Consider the following 13,241-nt stretch of genomic DNA (forward strand, 5'->3'; position numbering starts at 1 on the left):
CTTTATGGTTTTCTACTCTGCTTGAATTTTTAAAATTCATTCGATTAACGATTAAAAGAACATAAAAACTTTATCGTTAAATCAGAAACAGTGTGTGTAAAGATTTGTTCTTTATTGTTAGTTTTTTTAAATACTTAATTTATCTGTCATTTGTGACAGAAAAAAATGACTAATTCAAGTCAAACAAATGCTGGAACAGTAAGTGCTGCAACAACAACGGTTGCACATAATCGTTCAAATGCTGCCTTAGCACCGGCTGAGAAACCTGCAAAGTTTTCTGGAGTCGACTTTAAGAGATGGCAGCAAAAGATGTTCTTCTATCTCACTACGTTGAGTCTGCAGAAGTTCATCAATGAGAATGTTCCTGTTATGTCAGATGAAACTCCGGCTGATGAACGATTCTTGGTAACAGAAGCATGGACACACTCAGATTTTTTGTGTAAAAATTATATTTTGAGTGGTCTGCAAGATGATCTGTACAATGTGTACAGCAATGCCAAAACCTCAAAAGAACTCTGGGATGCTTTAGAAAAGAAGTACAAAACAGAAGATGCCGGAATGAAGAAATTCATTGTGGCAAAATTTCTGGACTATAAGATGATAGACAGTAAGACTGTCGTCACCCAAGTTCAAGAATTGCAGGTCATAATCCATGATCTCCTTGCTGAAGGTATAAATTTATTTAATGCCTATGTTAGAAATATTAAGTTTTCCCTTAATACTCACATAACCTTTAATGTAGGATTGATTGTGAATGATGCTTTTCAAGTGGCTGCAATTATTGAAAAGTTACCTCCATTGTGGAAGGACTTTAAAAACTACTTGAAACACAAACGCAAGGAGATGACTGTTGAAGATCTCATAGTAAGGTTGAGAATCGAAGAGGATAATAAGGCTGCAGAAAAGAGGTCACGTGGTAATTCAGCAATATCTGGAGTAAATTTTGTTGAAGAAGATCCCACAAAATTAAAGAAAAGAAAGAAAGCATCTGGTCCAAAAAGCAATCCTCCTAAGAAGAAATTCAATGGAAACTGCTTTAATTGTGGTAAACATGGTCATAGGGCTAATGAATGCCGGGGTCCTAAGAAGGACAAGAAAAAGAAGGATCAAGCAAACTTGGCTGAATCCAAAGGAGAAATGGACGATCTCTGTGCAATGCTTTCAGAATGTAACTTGGTTGGAAATCCAAGAGAATGGTGGATAGATTCTGGTGCCTCATGCCATGTTTGTGCCAACAAAGAATTATTTTCATCATATACTCCAGCACTTACAGATGAAAAATTGTTTATGGCAAACTCCGCTGTTGCAAAGGTGGAAGGAACTGGCAAAGTCCTATTAAAGATGACATCAGGCAAGGTGGTGACTTTGAATAGGGTCTCATATGTTCCAGAATTGAGAAAGAATTTAGTTTCAATTCCAGTTCTGACCAAGAATGGATTTAAATGTGTATTTGTTTCTGATAAAGTAGTAGTAAGCAAAAATGATATGTATGTAGGAAAAGGCTACCTTAGTGATGGCCTTTTCAAACTCAATGTAATTGCAGTTGATATGAATAAAGATTTTGCTTCTTCTTACTTGCTTGAGTCTAAATGTTTATGGCATGAACGTTTGGGACACGTTAATAACAAAACCTTGCGAAAACTGATTAACTTAAATATTTTGCCAAAATTTGAGTGCAATAAATCAAAATGTCAAATTTGTGTTGAATCTAAGTATGCTAAGCATTCTTATAAATCTGTTGAAAGGAATTCAAATCCTTTAGAATTGATTCACACTGATATTTGTGACATGAAGTCAACACCATCACGTGGTGGGAAAAAGTATTTCATAACTTTTATTGACGATTGCACTAGATATTGTTATGTCTATTTGCTAAATAGTAAGGATGAAGCAATAGATGCATTTAGGCAATATAAAACTGAAGTTGAAAATCAGTTAGATAAAAAGATCAAAATGATCAGAAGTGATAGAGGTGGAGAATATGAATCTCCATTTGCAGAAATATGTTTAGAAAATGGAATAATCCATCAAACTACTGCTCCCTACACTCCTCAGTCTAATGGAATTGCAGAAAGAAAAAACCGAACTTTAAAAGAAATGATGAATGCATTACTTATAAGTTCAGGTTTACCACAGAACTTGTGGGGGGAAGCTATCCTTACAGCAAATCAGATACTTAACAGAGTGCCTCACTCAAAGACAAATGTAATTCCATATGAGAAATGGAAAGGTAGAAAACCCAATTTGAAATATTTCAAAGTGTGGGGGTGTCTAGCCAAAGTCCAAGTTCCTATCCCTAAGAGGGTAAAAATAGGACCTAAGACTGTGGATTGTGTATTCATTGGATATGCCACAAACAGTAAGGCATGTCGATTTTTGGTTCATAAGTCCGAACATCCGGATATTCATGATAATACGGTAATGGAATCAGATAGTGCTGAATTTTTTGAACATATCTATCCGTATAAAACTAGACTTGAGTCATCTAGTGGGGGATCTAAACAACCCAGAGAAGAACCAAAAGAGAATGAACAAAATGAAGAAAGTCCAAGACGCAGTAAACGTCAAAAGACATCTACTTCATTTGGATCAGATTTTGTAACATTTCTTCTTGAAAGTGAGCCTCAAACATTCAAGGAAGCAATGTTGTCTAGCGACTCAACCTCTTGGAAGGAGGCTGTTAATAGTGAAATTGAATCAATCTTAAGCAATCATACTTGGGAGTTGGTTGATCTTCCTCCAGGGAACAAACCCTTGGGTTCAAAATGGATCTTTAAAAGGAAGATGAAAGACGATGGAACTATTGACAAATATAAAGCAAGACTTGTTGTCAAAGGTTTTAGACAAAAAGAAGGTCTTGATTATTTTGACACATACTCGCCAGTGACTAGGATTACATCAATTCGGATGTTAATTGCACTAGCTGCAGTATACGGTCTTGAAATTCATCAAATGGATGTGAAAACAGCCTTCTTAAATGGAGAGCTTGAAGAGGAAATTTACATAGAACAGCCTGAGGGTTTTGTAGTTCCTGGTAAAGAAAAGAAAGTGTGCAAACTTATTAAGTCACTTTATGGGCTAAAACAAGCACCAAAACAATGGCATGCAAAGTTTGATCAAACCATGTTGTCAAATGGATTTAAGATCAATGAATGTGATAAATGTGTTTACATTAAAGATACTCCAAATCAGGAAGTTATTTTATGCCTATATGTAGATGATATGCTTATAATGAGCAAAGACATTGCTAATATAAAAGCTACAAAGCGTATGCTTGCTAGTAAGTTTGATATGAAAGATTTAGGAGTTGCTGATGTGATATTAGGAATTAAAATTCTTAAAACTCCTAACGGTCTAGCATTGTCTCAAACTCATTATATTCAAAAGATACTTGAAAAATTCAAATTTTTGAATTTTAAAAGGGCAAAGACTCCAATTGATGTAAATCTTCATCTTGCAAAGAATAAAGGCGAAAGTCAGTCTCAATTGGACTATGCTAGCGTATTGGGAAGCTTAATGTATGTCATGAATTGTACACGACCAGACATAGCTTGCGCTATCAGTAAACTGAGTCGATACACAAGTAATCCTAATCATAATCATTGGTTGGCAATGAAGAGAGTTTTGGGATACTTAGATGACACTCAAAACTATGCTTTACATTACAACAGATATCCAGCCGTTCTTGAAGGATATAGTGATGCAAATTGGATTACTGGGTCAACTGAAACAAAATCCACAAGTGGATACGTTTTTACTATTGGTGGAGGAGCAATATCTTGGAAATCATCCAAACAAACATGTATAGCTCGCTCTACAATGGAGTCTGAATTCATTGCTTTAGACAAGGCAGGTGAAGAAGCTGAATGGCTCCGGAATTTCTTAGAAGATATTCCATTTTGGCCCAAACCAATGGCCCCTATATGCATACATTGTGATAGTCAAGCTGCAATAGGAAGGGCTGGAAGCATTATGTATAACGGCAAGTCTCGTCACATAAGACGAAGACATAACTCTGTGAGACAACTACTCTCTAGTGGAATTATCACAATTGACTATGTGAAGTCAAAAGATAATGTGTCGGATCCACTTACAAAAGGCCTAAATAGAGAGGGAGTTGAGAAATCATCGACGGGAATGGGACTATGGCCGAGAACAAGTCATCGTGGCGGTAACTCTACCTAGAAGACTGGAGATCCCAAGATCTAGGTTCAAGGAGATAAAACAAAGTCATTGATGACGGTTCAACATTGTCAAAGAAAAAAAAATTATTATTATTATTTTATGGTTCATTCTCATGATGAGACAATGCTTACTAACCAGGATAAAGACATAAGGACTTTTTAATGCTTTCTAAGTTTGATACAGGGAATATCAAATGGTGTATCTATGGGATAACACATTTAGAAATCACCTATGTAAGTGTGAAGTGTAAGCCGCTTCAAGGAGAATCCGGTAAGGCCAGTTCTTTAAGCACTTACTATCCAAGATGTGTTCATGGCTGAAACGAACAAAACAATGAGAACTAAGAACAGTTCAAGGGTTGATTGTGTGACATATGTTGTCTAGGTATACACCAAAGCTCGACGGTTCAAAGATATCAAATCTACCGATTGACCGAGTATATCCGATATATGTTCACTACGGAAAGTTTAAAGGGAAACCTACTTATCCAGATGCGATTAACCTTTACCTACAAGACACACAAGTTTTTTCATGCATATGTTTTAACAATAGTCTTCCCCATTCATGTGGGGGATTGTTGGGTTTTAGCAAGTGTGAATGGGAAAAGAAAAGAGTGATTATGAAAAGTGAGGGAACTACTTTGGAGGGAAAATGAAAAGTCATTTGCAAAGTGCAAATGAAAAGTCATTTCTCCCATATCGTCAAAAGAAATGGAAATTGTTGTCATTATAGAAGGAAACACTTCCATTACTTCTTAAAAGAGCTAAGAAGAAGATGCCCCCTCGCGCCGTCGTCGTCGCTCGACTCGGCTTTGGCTTTGGCTTTGGCTTTGGATGTGATTGATTGATAAATTTTTTGGACAAAATTTATTTAATCAGTTTTTGTTAAATCAAATAAATCCTGTTAATATTATCTCTTATAAATGTGCGGGTAACGGTAACATTCCGAAAAGTCGTTACTTTTCCGAAAAGTCGTTACTTTCCAAAAAGTAGTTATTTTCCTAACAGACACATTTTTTCGAAAAGTTGTTATTTTTCCAAAAGACACAACTTTCTGGATAAAATGGGTCTGAACAGACATGTTCCTTGCTGAAAATGGCTATAAAAGGAAGTCAATTTTTGATTTTTCAAACACTGAAAAAAAAATTTCTTTCTCTGCATTTATTTTTCTCTCAAATAAAAATCAAAGTGTCGATCGACGGAGCCTGTGTGACTTGTTGCTGTTCTTAAGTTCGTTGAAGTTAAAGAAGTTTGAGCTACCGCTATTTCTTTAACAGGTTTAATCCGTTTTATTTTGGGAGAAATTAATCCATAACCTTGGGTACAGGAAGGGGATTAAATTTCTTAAGGACACACAGTAGTTTCTGTGGACTCGGATTCATTCTTGTATTTTATATTTTTTCTGCTTCATCTTATTTCTGTTTCTGTTTATTAACCTTATAAATACAGGTTATTGTAAGAATAACAGTATGTTGATAGACTTGAATCAATTAAGAACTGGAAATAATCATAATTCAGGGATACATTGAGTAGGGAATTAATTTGCATGTGAGTATGCATCAAGCAAGAAGGTAAAAGGAAAAGTTTATTGTAATGATCGACAGAGATATAAATGATCAGATTGGTATATTATGGATTATTACAATGAAATAGTTCGAACCAATCCTGGAACTTCTGCTTTCATGAAACTAACTCCAAATTAGATTCCGAATAAGCCAATGAGATTTCAGAGGTTTTATATTTGGTTCGCAGCTTTTAAAGCAGGATTTAAGGCTAGTTGTCGTGATTATGCGGTCGATGGATGTTGGCTGAAGAATACTATGTCTGGGCACAATTGCTATCAGCTGTTACTTTGGATGGAAATAAGAACATCTTTCCAATTTCTTATGCAATAGTCGAGAAAGAAAACAAAGATATATGCCAATGGTTCTTAACCTACTTGATGAATGATGTTGAGATTGAAGAGCAATACTTGTGGAATTTTATGTCAGATAAGCAAAAAAGGCTCATTGAAGCTTTTGATTTAGTGTTGCCTGGTGTTTCTCATAGATTTTGTGTGCGACATTTGCATAGCAATTTCAAGAGAGAGCTGGATATTCTAGAATGGCTTTAAAATGCTTTTTGGAAAGCAGCTTCAGCAACAACTATTGACAAGTTTGATGCTTGTATGACTGATTTGTTTGAATTAGATAAAGATGCTTATGCATGGCTTTCGGCAAAAGTGCCTAGTGAATGGTCAAGATCACATTTCTCGACTCTTCCTAAATGTGACATTCTTTTGAACAACCAATGTGAGGTTTTTAGTAAGTTTATTCTTGACTCAAGAGAAAAACCAATTTTTAAACTTCTGGAGACCATTAGGAACTTACTCATGACAAGAATTAATGCTAATAGGGAGAAAGCTGGAAAATGGAACTTGAATGATATTTGTCCTACTATTAAGAAGAAGTTGGACAAAACCATGAAGAGAGCTGCTAATTATATTCCCAAAAGGTCGAACATGTGAACTATGAGGTACTTGGGCCTGTCGAAGGTGATAATTGGGTTGTTGACTTATATAACAGAACTTGTAATTGTAGGCAATAGGAATCATCAGGAGTTTCTTGTTAACATGCTATATCCTCAATTTGGTTGAGGATGATGAGGTTTTAAACTATGGTGATGATTGCTACAAGGTTGATATAATCAAAAAATTTATGGAGCTTCAATATTACCCATGAATGGCCCTGATTTATGGCCTAAGTCACTGAATCCTCCACCATTTCCACCTTCATACTGGAATAATAAGAAGAAAGAAAAGAAACAAAAATTAAGAAAGAAAGAAGATGATGAGTCAGGGGCTAGCAAGATGAAGTTAAAATGGAAACAAAAATCAGTTTATTGTAGAAAATGTGGTAAACTCGGCCACAACAGTAGAACTTGTAGTTTCTCCTCAGATGGTATTGAAATTCAGTCGTCCGACTACCTTCGTAATTTGGACTCCATCATGGTCGAGGAAGCATCAAGTTACCAAAATATTGAAAAGCTACCTATAAGAATATTCAAATATTTAATTTTTTTTTTATTATAGCTTACTTGTATAACTATTCATATTTAATATTTTAATTATTTTAATTGTAGCTTACTTGTATAACTATTCATATTTTGTTTTTTTTATTGTAGCTTACTTGTATAACTATTCATATTTAATATTTTAATTATTTTAATTGTAGCTTACTTGTATAACTATTCATATTTTGTTTTTTTTATTGTAGCTTACTTGTATAACTATTCATATTTAATATTTTAATTATTTTAATTGTAGCTTACTTGTATAACTATTCATATTTTGTTTTTTTTATTGTAGCTTACTTGTATAACTATTCATATTTAATATTTTAATTATTTTAATTGTAGCTTACTTATATAACTATTCATATTTAACATTTTAATTTCTTATTTCAGGTTAGAAGAGGTACATCTCAAGCTAGCCAACAACGTCAGAGCTTTCCATTTTCTCTATGAAGTTGCAACATCGAAGAAAAAACATTTTTAACTTTGTTTTTTTTTTTTTTTGATATATGTGACTAATTTTTGTTCTTCATTTGTTATGTTCTTGTGCATGAAACTAATGAAAAATGTTTTAGCTTTATGATGATTTAATGACACTAGACTTTTTTAGCTTTATGATGATTTAATGACACTAGACTTTGTTATTTTTTTGCTTATTTTGTGGTGTCTTTGTTGTTAGTTTATCTTTCTGTTCTACTAAAATCATGAGTTTTTCTTTTCTTTTCAGTTTTCTACTGTTTTGGTTTTTCTTTTTGGGAAGGGGGGGGGGGGCATTTTTTTTGCTGTTTTCCTGCTGGTTTACCATTTTTCTTTGGTTGTTTTTGTGCAATTTTGCAGGTTTAAGTTATTTTTCTTACCATTTTGTTGCTTTTTTTCTTGTTTAGTGCTTGTTTGGTACTATAAAGTGCTCAAGATGTGAAAAGGAAAAAAATGCTTATAATGACTTGAATATCGATAATATCATAGTTGGGTGTGGACGATAAATCACTTAAACTTCGAAGCGACATGGTTCCAATGTTATGCTGCAACCCACAATATCTATTGTTTAAAAGAATGAAGATGTTTTATTTTGAAAAACAGAAAATTGCTTATATTTTTCGAATCAGAAAAACTAGAAATTTTCAATGATTTTTTATGTGTGTATAGCCCTATGTCCTGTTTTTTGAAGAGAATCTTTTTTTTCTTGATCTTGATTATTTTGTAAAGTACAGAAAAAATTGAGTTTCTTTCTTGGTTTTGCTGAATATGAAAGACAATAAGACAGATTTGAGAGGGGCAAATTAGAGAGATGGGAGAAAGAAAATCACTTTTTTAAAAAATAATATTAGTTTTTAAACAGAAATAGATAAAAGACTGAAATTTGTTACATTTTAAATACTAATAGAATCATTCTTGTTAACGTACAAGGATTTAACCTTAGCCTTAGTTATAGTTAAGGAATGAATTTAGCCAAAACTCTTTCTTAAAGTAAAATATAAAAATCACTTAAATGTAAAACAATATTTATTAAAATATTCATGTAAATATTTTCTATTTCTCACTTCGCAGATCTGAAGAATCCATCTCCCTAAAATTGAATTCCCTAAAAACTCTTAATTTGGGAGACCAAAAGTTAGAGTATAATCTTTCCTCTATTTCACATATTTTTCCAGGAGATGAAATCGAGCATTTGTGGTTTGGATTTCGTTTGATTTGTTGGCCTCTCTCTGTTCTTGTTCTCTGGTTAATCTATCAGAAGGCGACGAAAATGGGGATGAAGATCTAGAATGATGCAGTACATCTGTAAAATAACCCTGAAAATCTCTAATTTTTTACCTTAAAATTGTGGAGGCAGTCAGTCAGTCTCTCCATGGTTTCGAGGTAACGTATCTATTAAATCTCTATTTCTATTCTTTTTTTTTTCCGGTGCCTTGGTTATGAAATGAAAGGCGTTCCTTCGATGTTTCAATGGTCGATTTTATGAGAATCGAATAAAACTTGAGGGTATTAGTGTTTTTGGTGAGCAAATAGATGACAAAACAGAGACTAAATGAACTCTGTCATTCACTCATAAAAGCCAAAATTTTAAATCCCTACGTGCATGTATGTGTATATGCATGATATTCTTGCATTAATGTTGTATTTCATTAGATTTAGAACATCGACTACTTATTCCTTGGTGTGACTTGTTTCTATAGATAAAATTCTATTAGCATGAGTTTGTAAAGAACTCAAGTTGTTTTTGAGAAAATTTCGTTCTGTTCCTTGCTATTTGTGCGGTTTGTTTTTCAAGTGAAATTCAATACAATGACATTACTGACGCCCTTTTTAAGATCAAGTGACCCTCTATTTAAATTAATAGTTAGACACTTGATGTTTCAGTAGGAAGTTTGAATGTTGTATACCTAATTGTGTGTTTCTACTACATCAAAATAGAAAAGGAGGAAAAACACTATGCCCATATAAATGAATCTTGCTAGGAAATATTCAATATGTTGTGTCAACAATGAAGATTCAACTAACTTATATCTAAAATTAATTTATGAGGTTTAAGATCTTATAATACATGTGAACATCTCCACATTCACGCAACAACCTATTTGACTTCATAAAACTTATGCCGTGTATTCTAATTTGAGGAATTTGACATTTGAGTTTCAATCTACAAACTCAACATGAGATTTTTTCTAAATGCATATTTAAAATTAGGTGGGAAGTGATCATGTACTTATGTCATTTGTGTGTTATTGATAGGTGTTTTTCTAGGATTGTCGGTAAGGAACACACAAATCTGTAGGTTTGACCGGAACTCACATCTAGTTGCTTAAGTGCTCTTTATTTATTATCTATTTTAGTGTTCTTGTATTATATATAGTATGATGACTTTGAAGGTTTCCAGAATTCAAGAAGTTATTATTTACGTGAAGTTGATCCAACAATATTAATACAATAATAAAAAATCACGTGAAATCCCACAATGTATAGTTTGATATAGTATATTGTATGCAAACCTTACACTACCTCTCCGAGGTAAAGACCAATATTTTCCACTATACCTTTATGGCACTTAACATTATGCCATAACCATTAAATTGTTGATATCCCTTTCCTTTCTTATTACAGAATGCTCTGACTCGTTTCACTATATTTCATCACTCTTTTTGAAAGTTATTCTTAGATAGTTATGATGCCTAACATTCAGTGATACCTCTCTTCACATGGTGTCAGAATCCCCAAGAAGCAACTATTGTATTTTAGTAGTCGTAGGATAACAAAAATGTTCTCTGGTAAGTTAATGATGTTTTGATATATATTTTTTTCAAAGTTTTGAACTTGTGCATTAATGTTTCTAGACTATGCATGTGCTTTTGGTGTTTGTGTGAGAGAGAATAAGAGGTAGGTGTCAAGAGAGTGAGCGAGAGACGATATATATAGTTTGATCATAAACATCGGACAAAATTGAATCTAGACAACTATCTTTGTAGTAAAATATAGTTTTATTTAGAGTAGTTACAAGTATGATATGGTGTTTACTACAAGATTACCTTATTTGGAAAAATCTCACTTCGAATGCCGGATCAATAAAAAAGGAACATAAATGTTGTATTATACTTTTCGGGAAAGTGTATTTTTTGTGCAGAAAACACACATGTTCTTTGTTTAGTATCTTGCTATAAATATGTTGATAAGGAGATGGAGATTTTCCTTTCAATTCTTGTGATTCAAGCATGCCATTATTGTAGTTATCTTTAATACTATATGGTCTTTATAATTTTTAAGGAGCATTTGTTTCTTACTTTTTACAGGTTTTGAAAACTTGAAGTTGCAAGTGAAGAAACAAGTTTTGAAGAGTTGATGCAAGTAACAAATTGATAATCTTTTTTCTAGGACACTTGGGACATAAAAAAATTTCTTGCTATGTAGACTGTAAACAATTCAGGACTATACAATTAATAGTGGAATGTTTATAATTTTTGGTTGCGTTTGATTAAGAATTGTGTATTAGTAAGCTTATATATATTAACAATAATATATTTATGTTATTGTGATTATCTTTATGCACCACATGTTATGATTTACAAATGGAATTTTTACGGACCAGATTTCTTGTACTCAGACTTTTTAGGACCACAAAAAACTATTCTGTTTATATGCTTTCAGGACCAGAATTAGACTTTTAGAGACCACCTTTCCCTTCGTTATTGGACTGTTTTCTTTTAACATTAATGCTACCTATTCAATATTTAATGAGATACTGTATTTATTTGATATATGATTTCTAAATAACATTTTGTTACTTTTCATTTTAATAATTACTTTCTTTTATATGCATGCTTTTCATTTTAATAAGTAATATGTGCTTAATGACTTGCATTGGTTTTTTAATGGAGTCCGGAGCCTAAAGGATATAAAATACTAACAAAGATTTCAAAACGCTATATAAAATTTTATACTAACAAAAATGGCAAAATCGCTGTAACAACAGCGATTTCCTCCATCGAAAAAAGTAAAATCGCTGCTACTGCAGCGATTTTGAAAAATGTAATTTTTTTAAAAAATAATTCAAATTGCTACCAATACATGATAACCATTTTTGATCCCCAAGCGAACCCACATCAAATTATTTCCATCTATGAAACCTATAACAGTTCAAGATAAATTTAAGGACAAGACCCACGACATCTCAACTACTACTAAAATTAGAATGAAAATAGTCTCCCAAAAGCAAGGAGGTCTCGCCAAATACTATCTACGAGAGCAAAAAAACACACGTTGATGATCCTGAATACCGATATATTCAACATAAAAGATGCAGCTCTAATGACATCAATACATTGAATGTATGAATATGTAATAAGAATAAATTAAACAATAAGTAAATTGGGGGACTAAAAGCATAAGATATGCGGTAGAAACAATGTGAAAATAATATACTTTACTTTTGCGGAGTTTCTCTAACCTACAACCATTACCATGAGCCTAGTAATAATACAACGTTTTCCCCACGTTTCAAGGGTCATCATATACCTAGTCGGTGCATATTGTGACCATCAATGCATCCAATAGTCCTTCTTAGAGGCAGTGAGAAGTCGAATGAAGAATCAATGCTATCCTATCGTACACAGGCTACATAGTTTTATTAGACTTTTAAGTCATAAAAACTCTAACCCAATTCAATTCTTGATATTATTCCTAAAATAATCAATACATTTCAATTCAGCTTTTATAAAGAAAGGGGCTATTACTTTACTGTACTACTTGTCAAAATGTCTTGTTGGATTTAAGGCATCAATGTTTAGTCTTTTGAAATTGTCTCTTAGTTTTTCAAGAAGTCTCTTTAGAATTTTGTAGTACATGTATCTAGTAAATTGTTGATACATATATTTAGTTATATGTGCAAGACTATTTTTTTTCTATTTTGAGTAGTATAAATAGTGATGTAGTTGATGATTGTAATCATCTCAAGTGGACTTAAGTAGCCTATAATAAACTTGAGTATTCTCTAAAGATACTATTTTCCTTCTATATTTCCTACAAATTGGTATCAAAAGCAGGTTTTCGTTCTTCATCTGGGGTAGGTGAAGAAAACAAATATAGAATCCAAAACAAATGAAGGTGTTAATTCTTCAATTGTTCTTACTCCATTTTTTGATGGAACTGATTTTAAATATTTGAAGATAAGAATGAGAACACATTTGAAAGTTGAAGGTTTGTGGACTATTGTTGCAAATGTCTTCGAAGAGCCAGACAACGATAGTGATCTTACAGCAGCAGAGATGAAAATTTTGACGCTATGTTTAGTCAAGATGAAAAATCCTTGAGCAAAATCCAAATGAGAGTCTCAAGAGCATATTTTGCAAAAATTGCTACTTGTGAGACCTGAAGGGAAGCTTGGGATTCTTAGGAAACTGAGGTGTATGGTGACAAAAAAGGTACGCACTATAAATTTCCAAACTCTTAGAAGAGAGTTTCAAAATTGAAGATGATATAATATGAAAAAAATTGATGAACATTGTACAAGAGGCA

At 32.8% G+C, this 13,241-nt stretch overlaps 1 long non-coding RNA gene across 1 annotated transcript; it reads left to right on the plus strand.

Moving 5' to 3' along the window:
* The first annotated feature begins 8,743 nt into the window (after positions 1–8,743).
* On the plus strand, positions 8,744–11,266 carry LOC107031657. Its single transcript, XR_001458268.2, has 2 exons — positions 8,744–9,095; positions 11,021–11,266. It is a non-coding gene; the product is annotated as an uncharacterized LOC107031657 (long non-coding RNA).
* The last annotated feature ends 1,975 nt before the right edge of the window (positions 11,267–13,241 follow it).

Source organism: Solanum pennellii, chromosome 1 (assembly GCF_001406875.1).
Source record: "Solanum pennellii chromosome 1, SPENNV200".
Taxonomy (NCBI): domain Eukaryota; kingdom Viridiplantae; phylum Streptophyta; class Magnoliopsida; order Solanales; family Solanaceae; genus Solanum; species Solanum pennellii.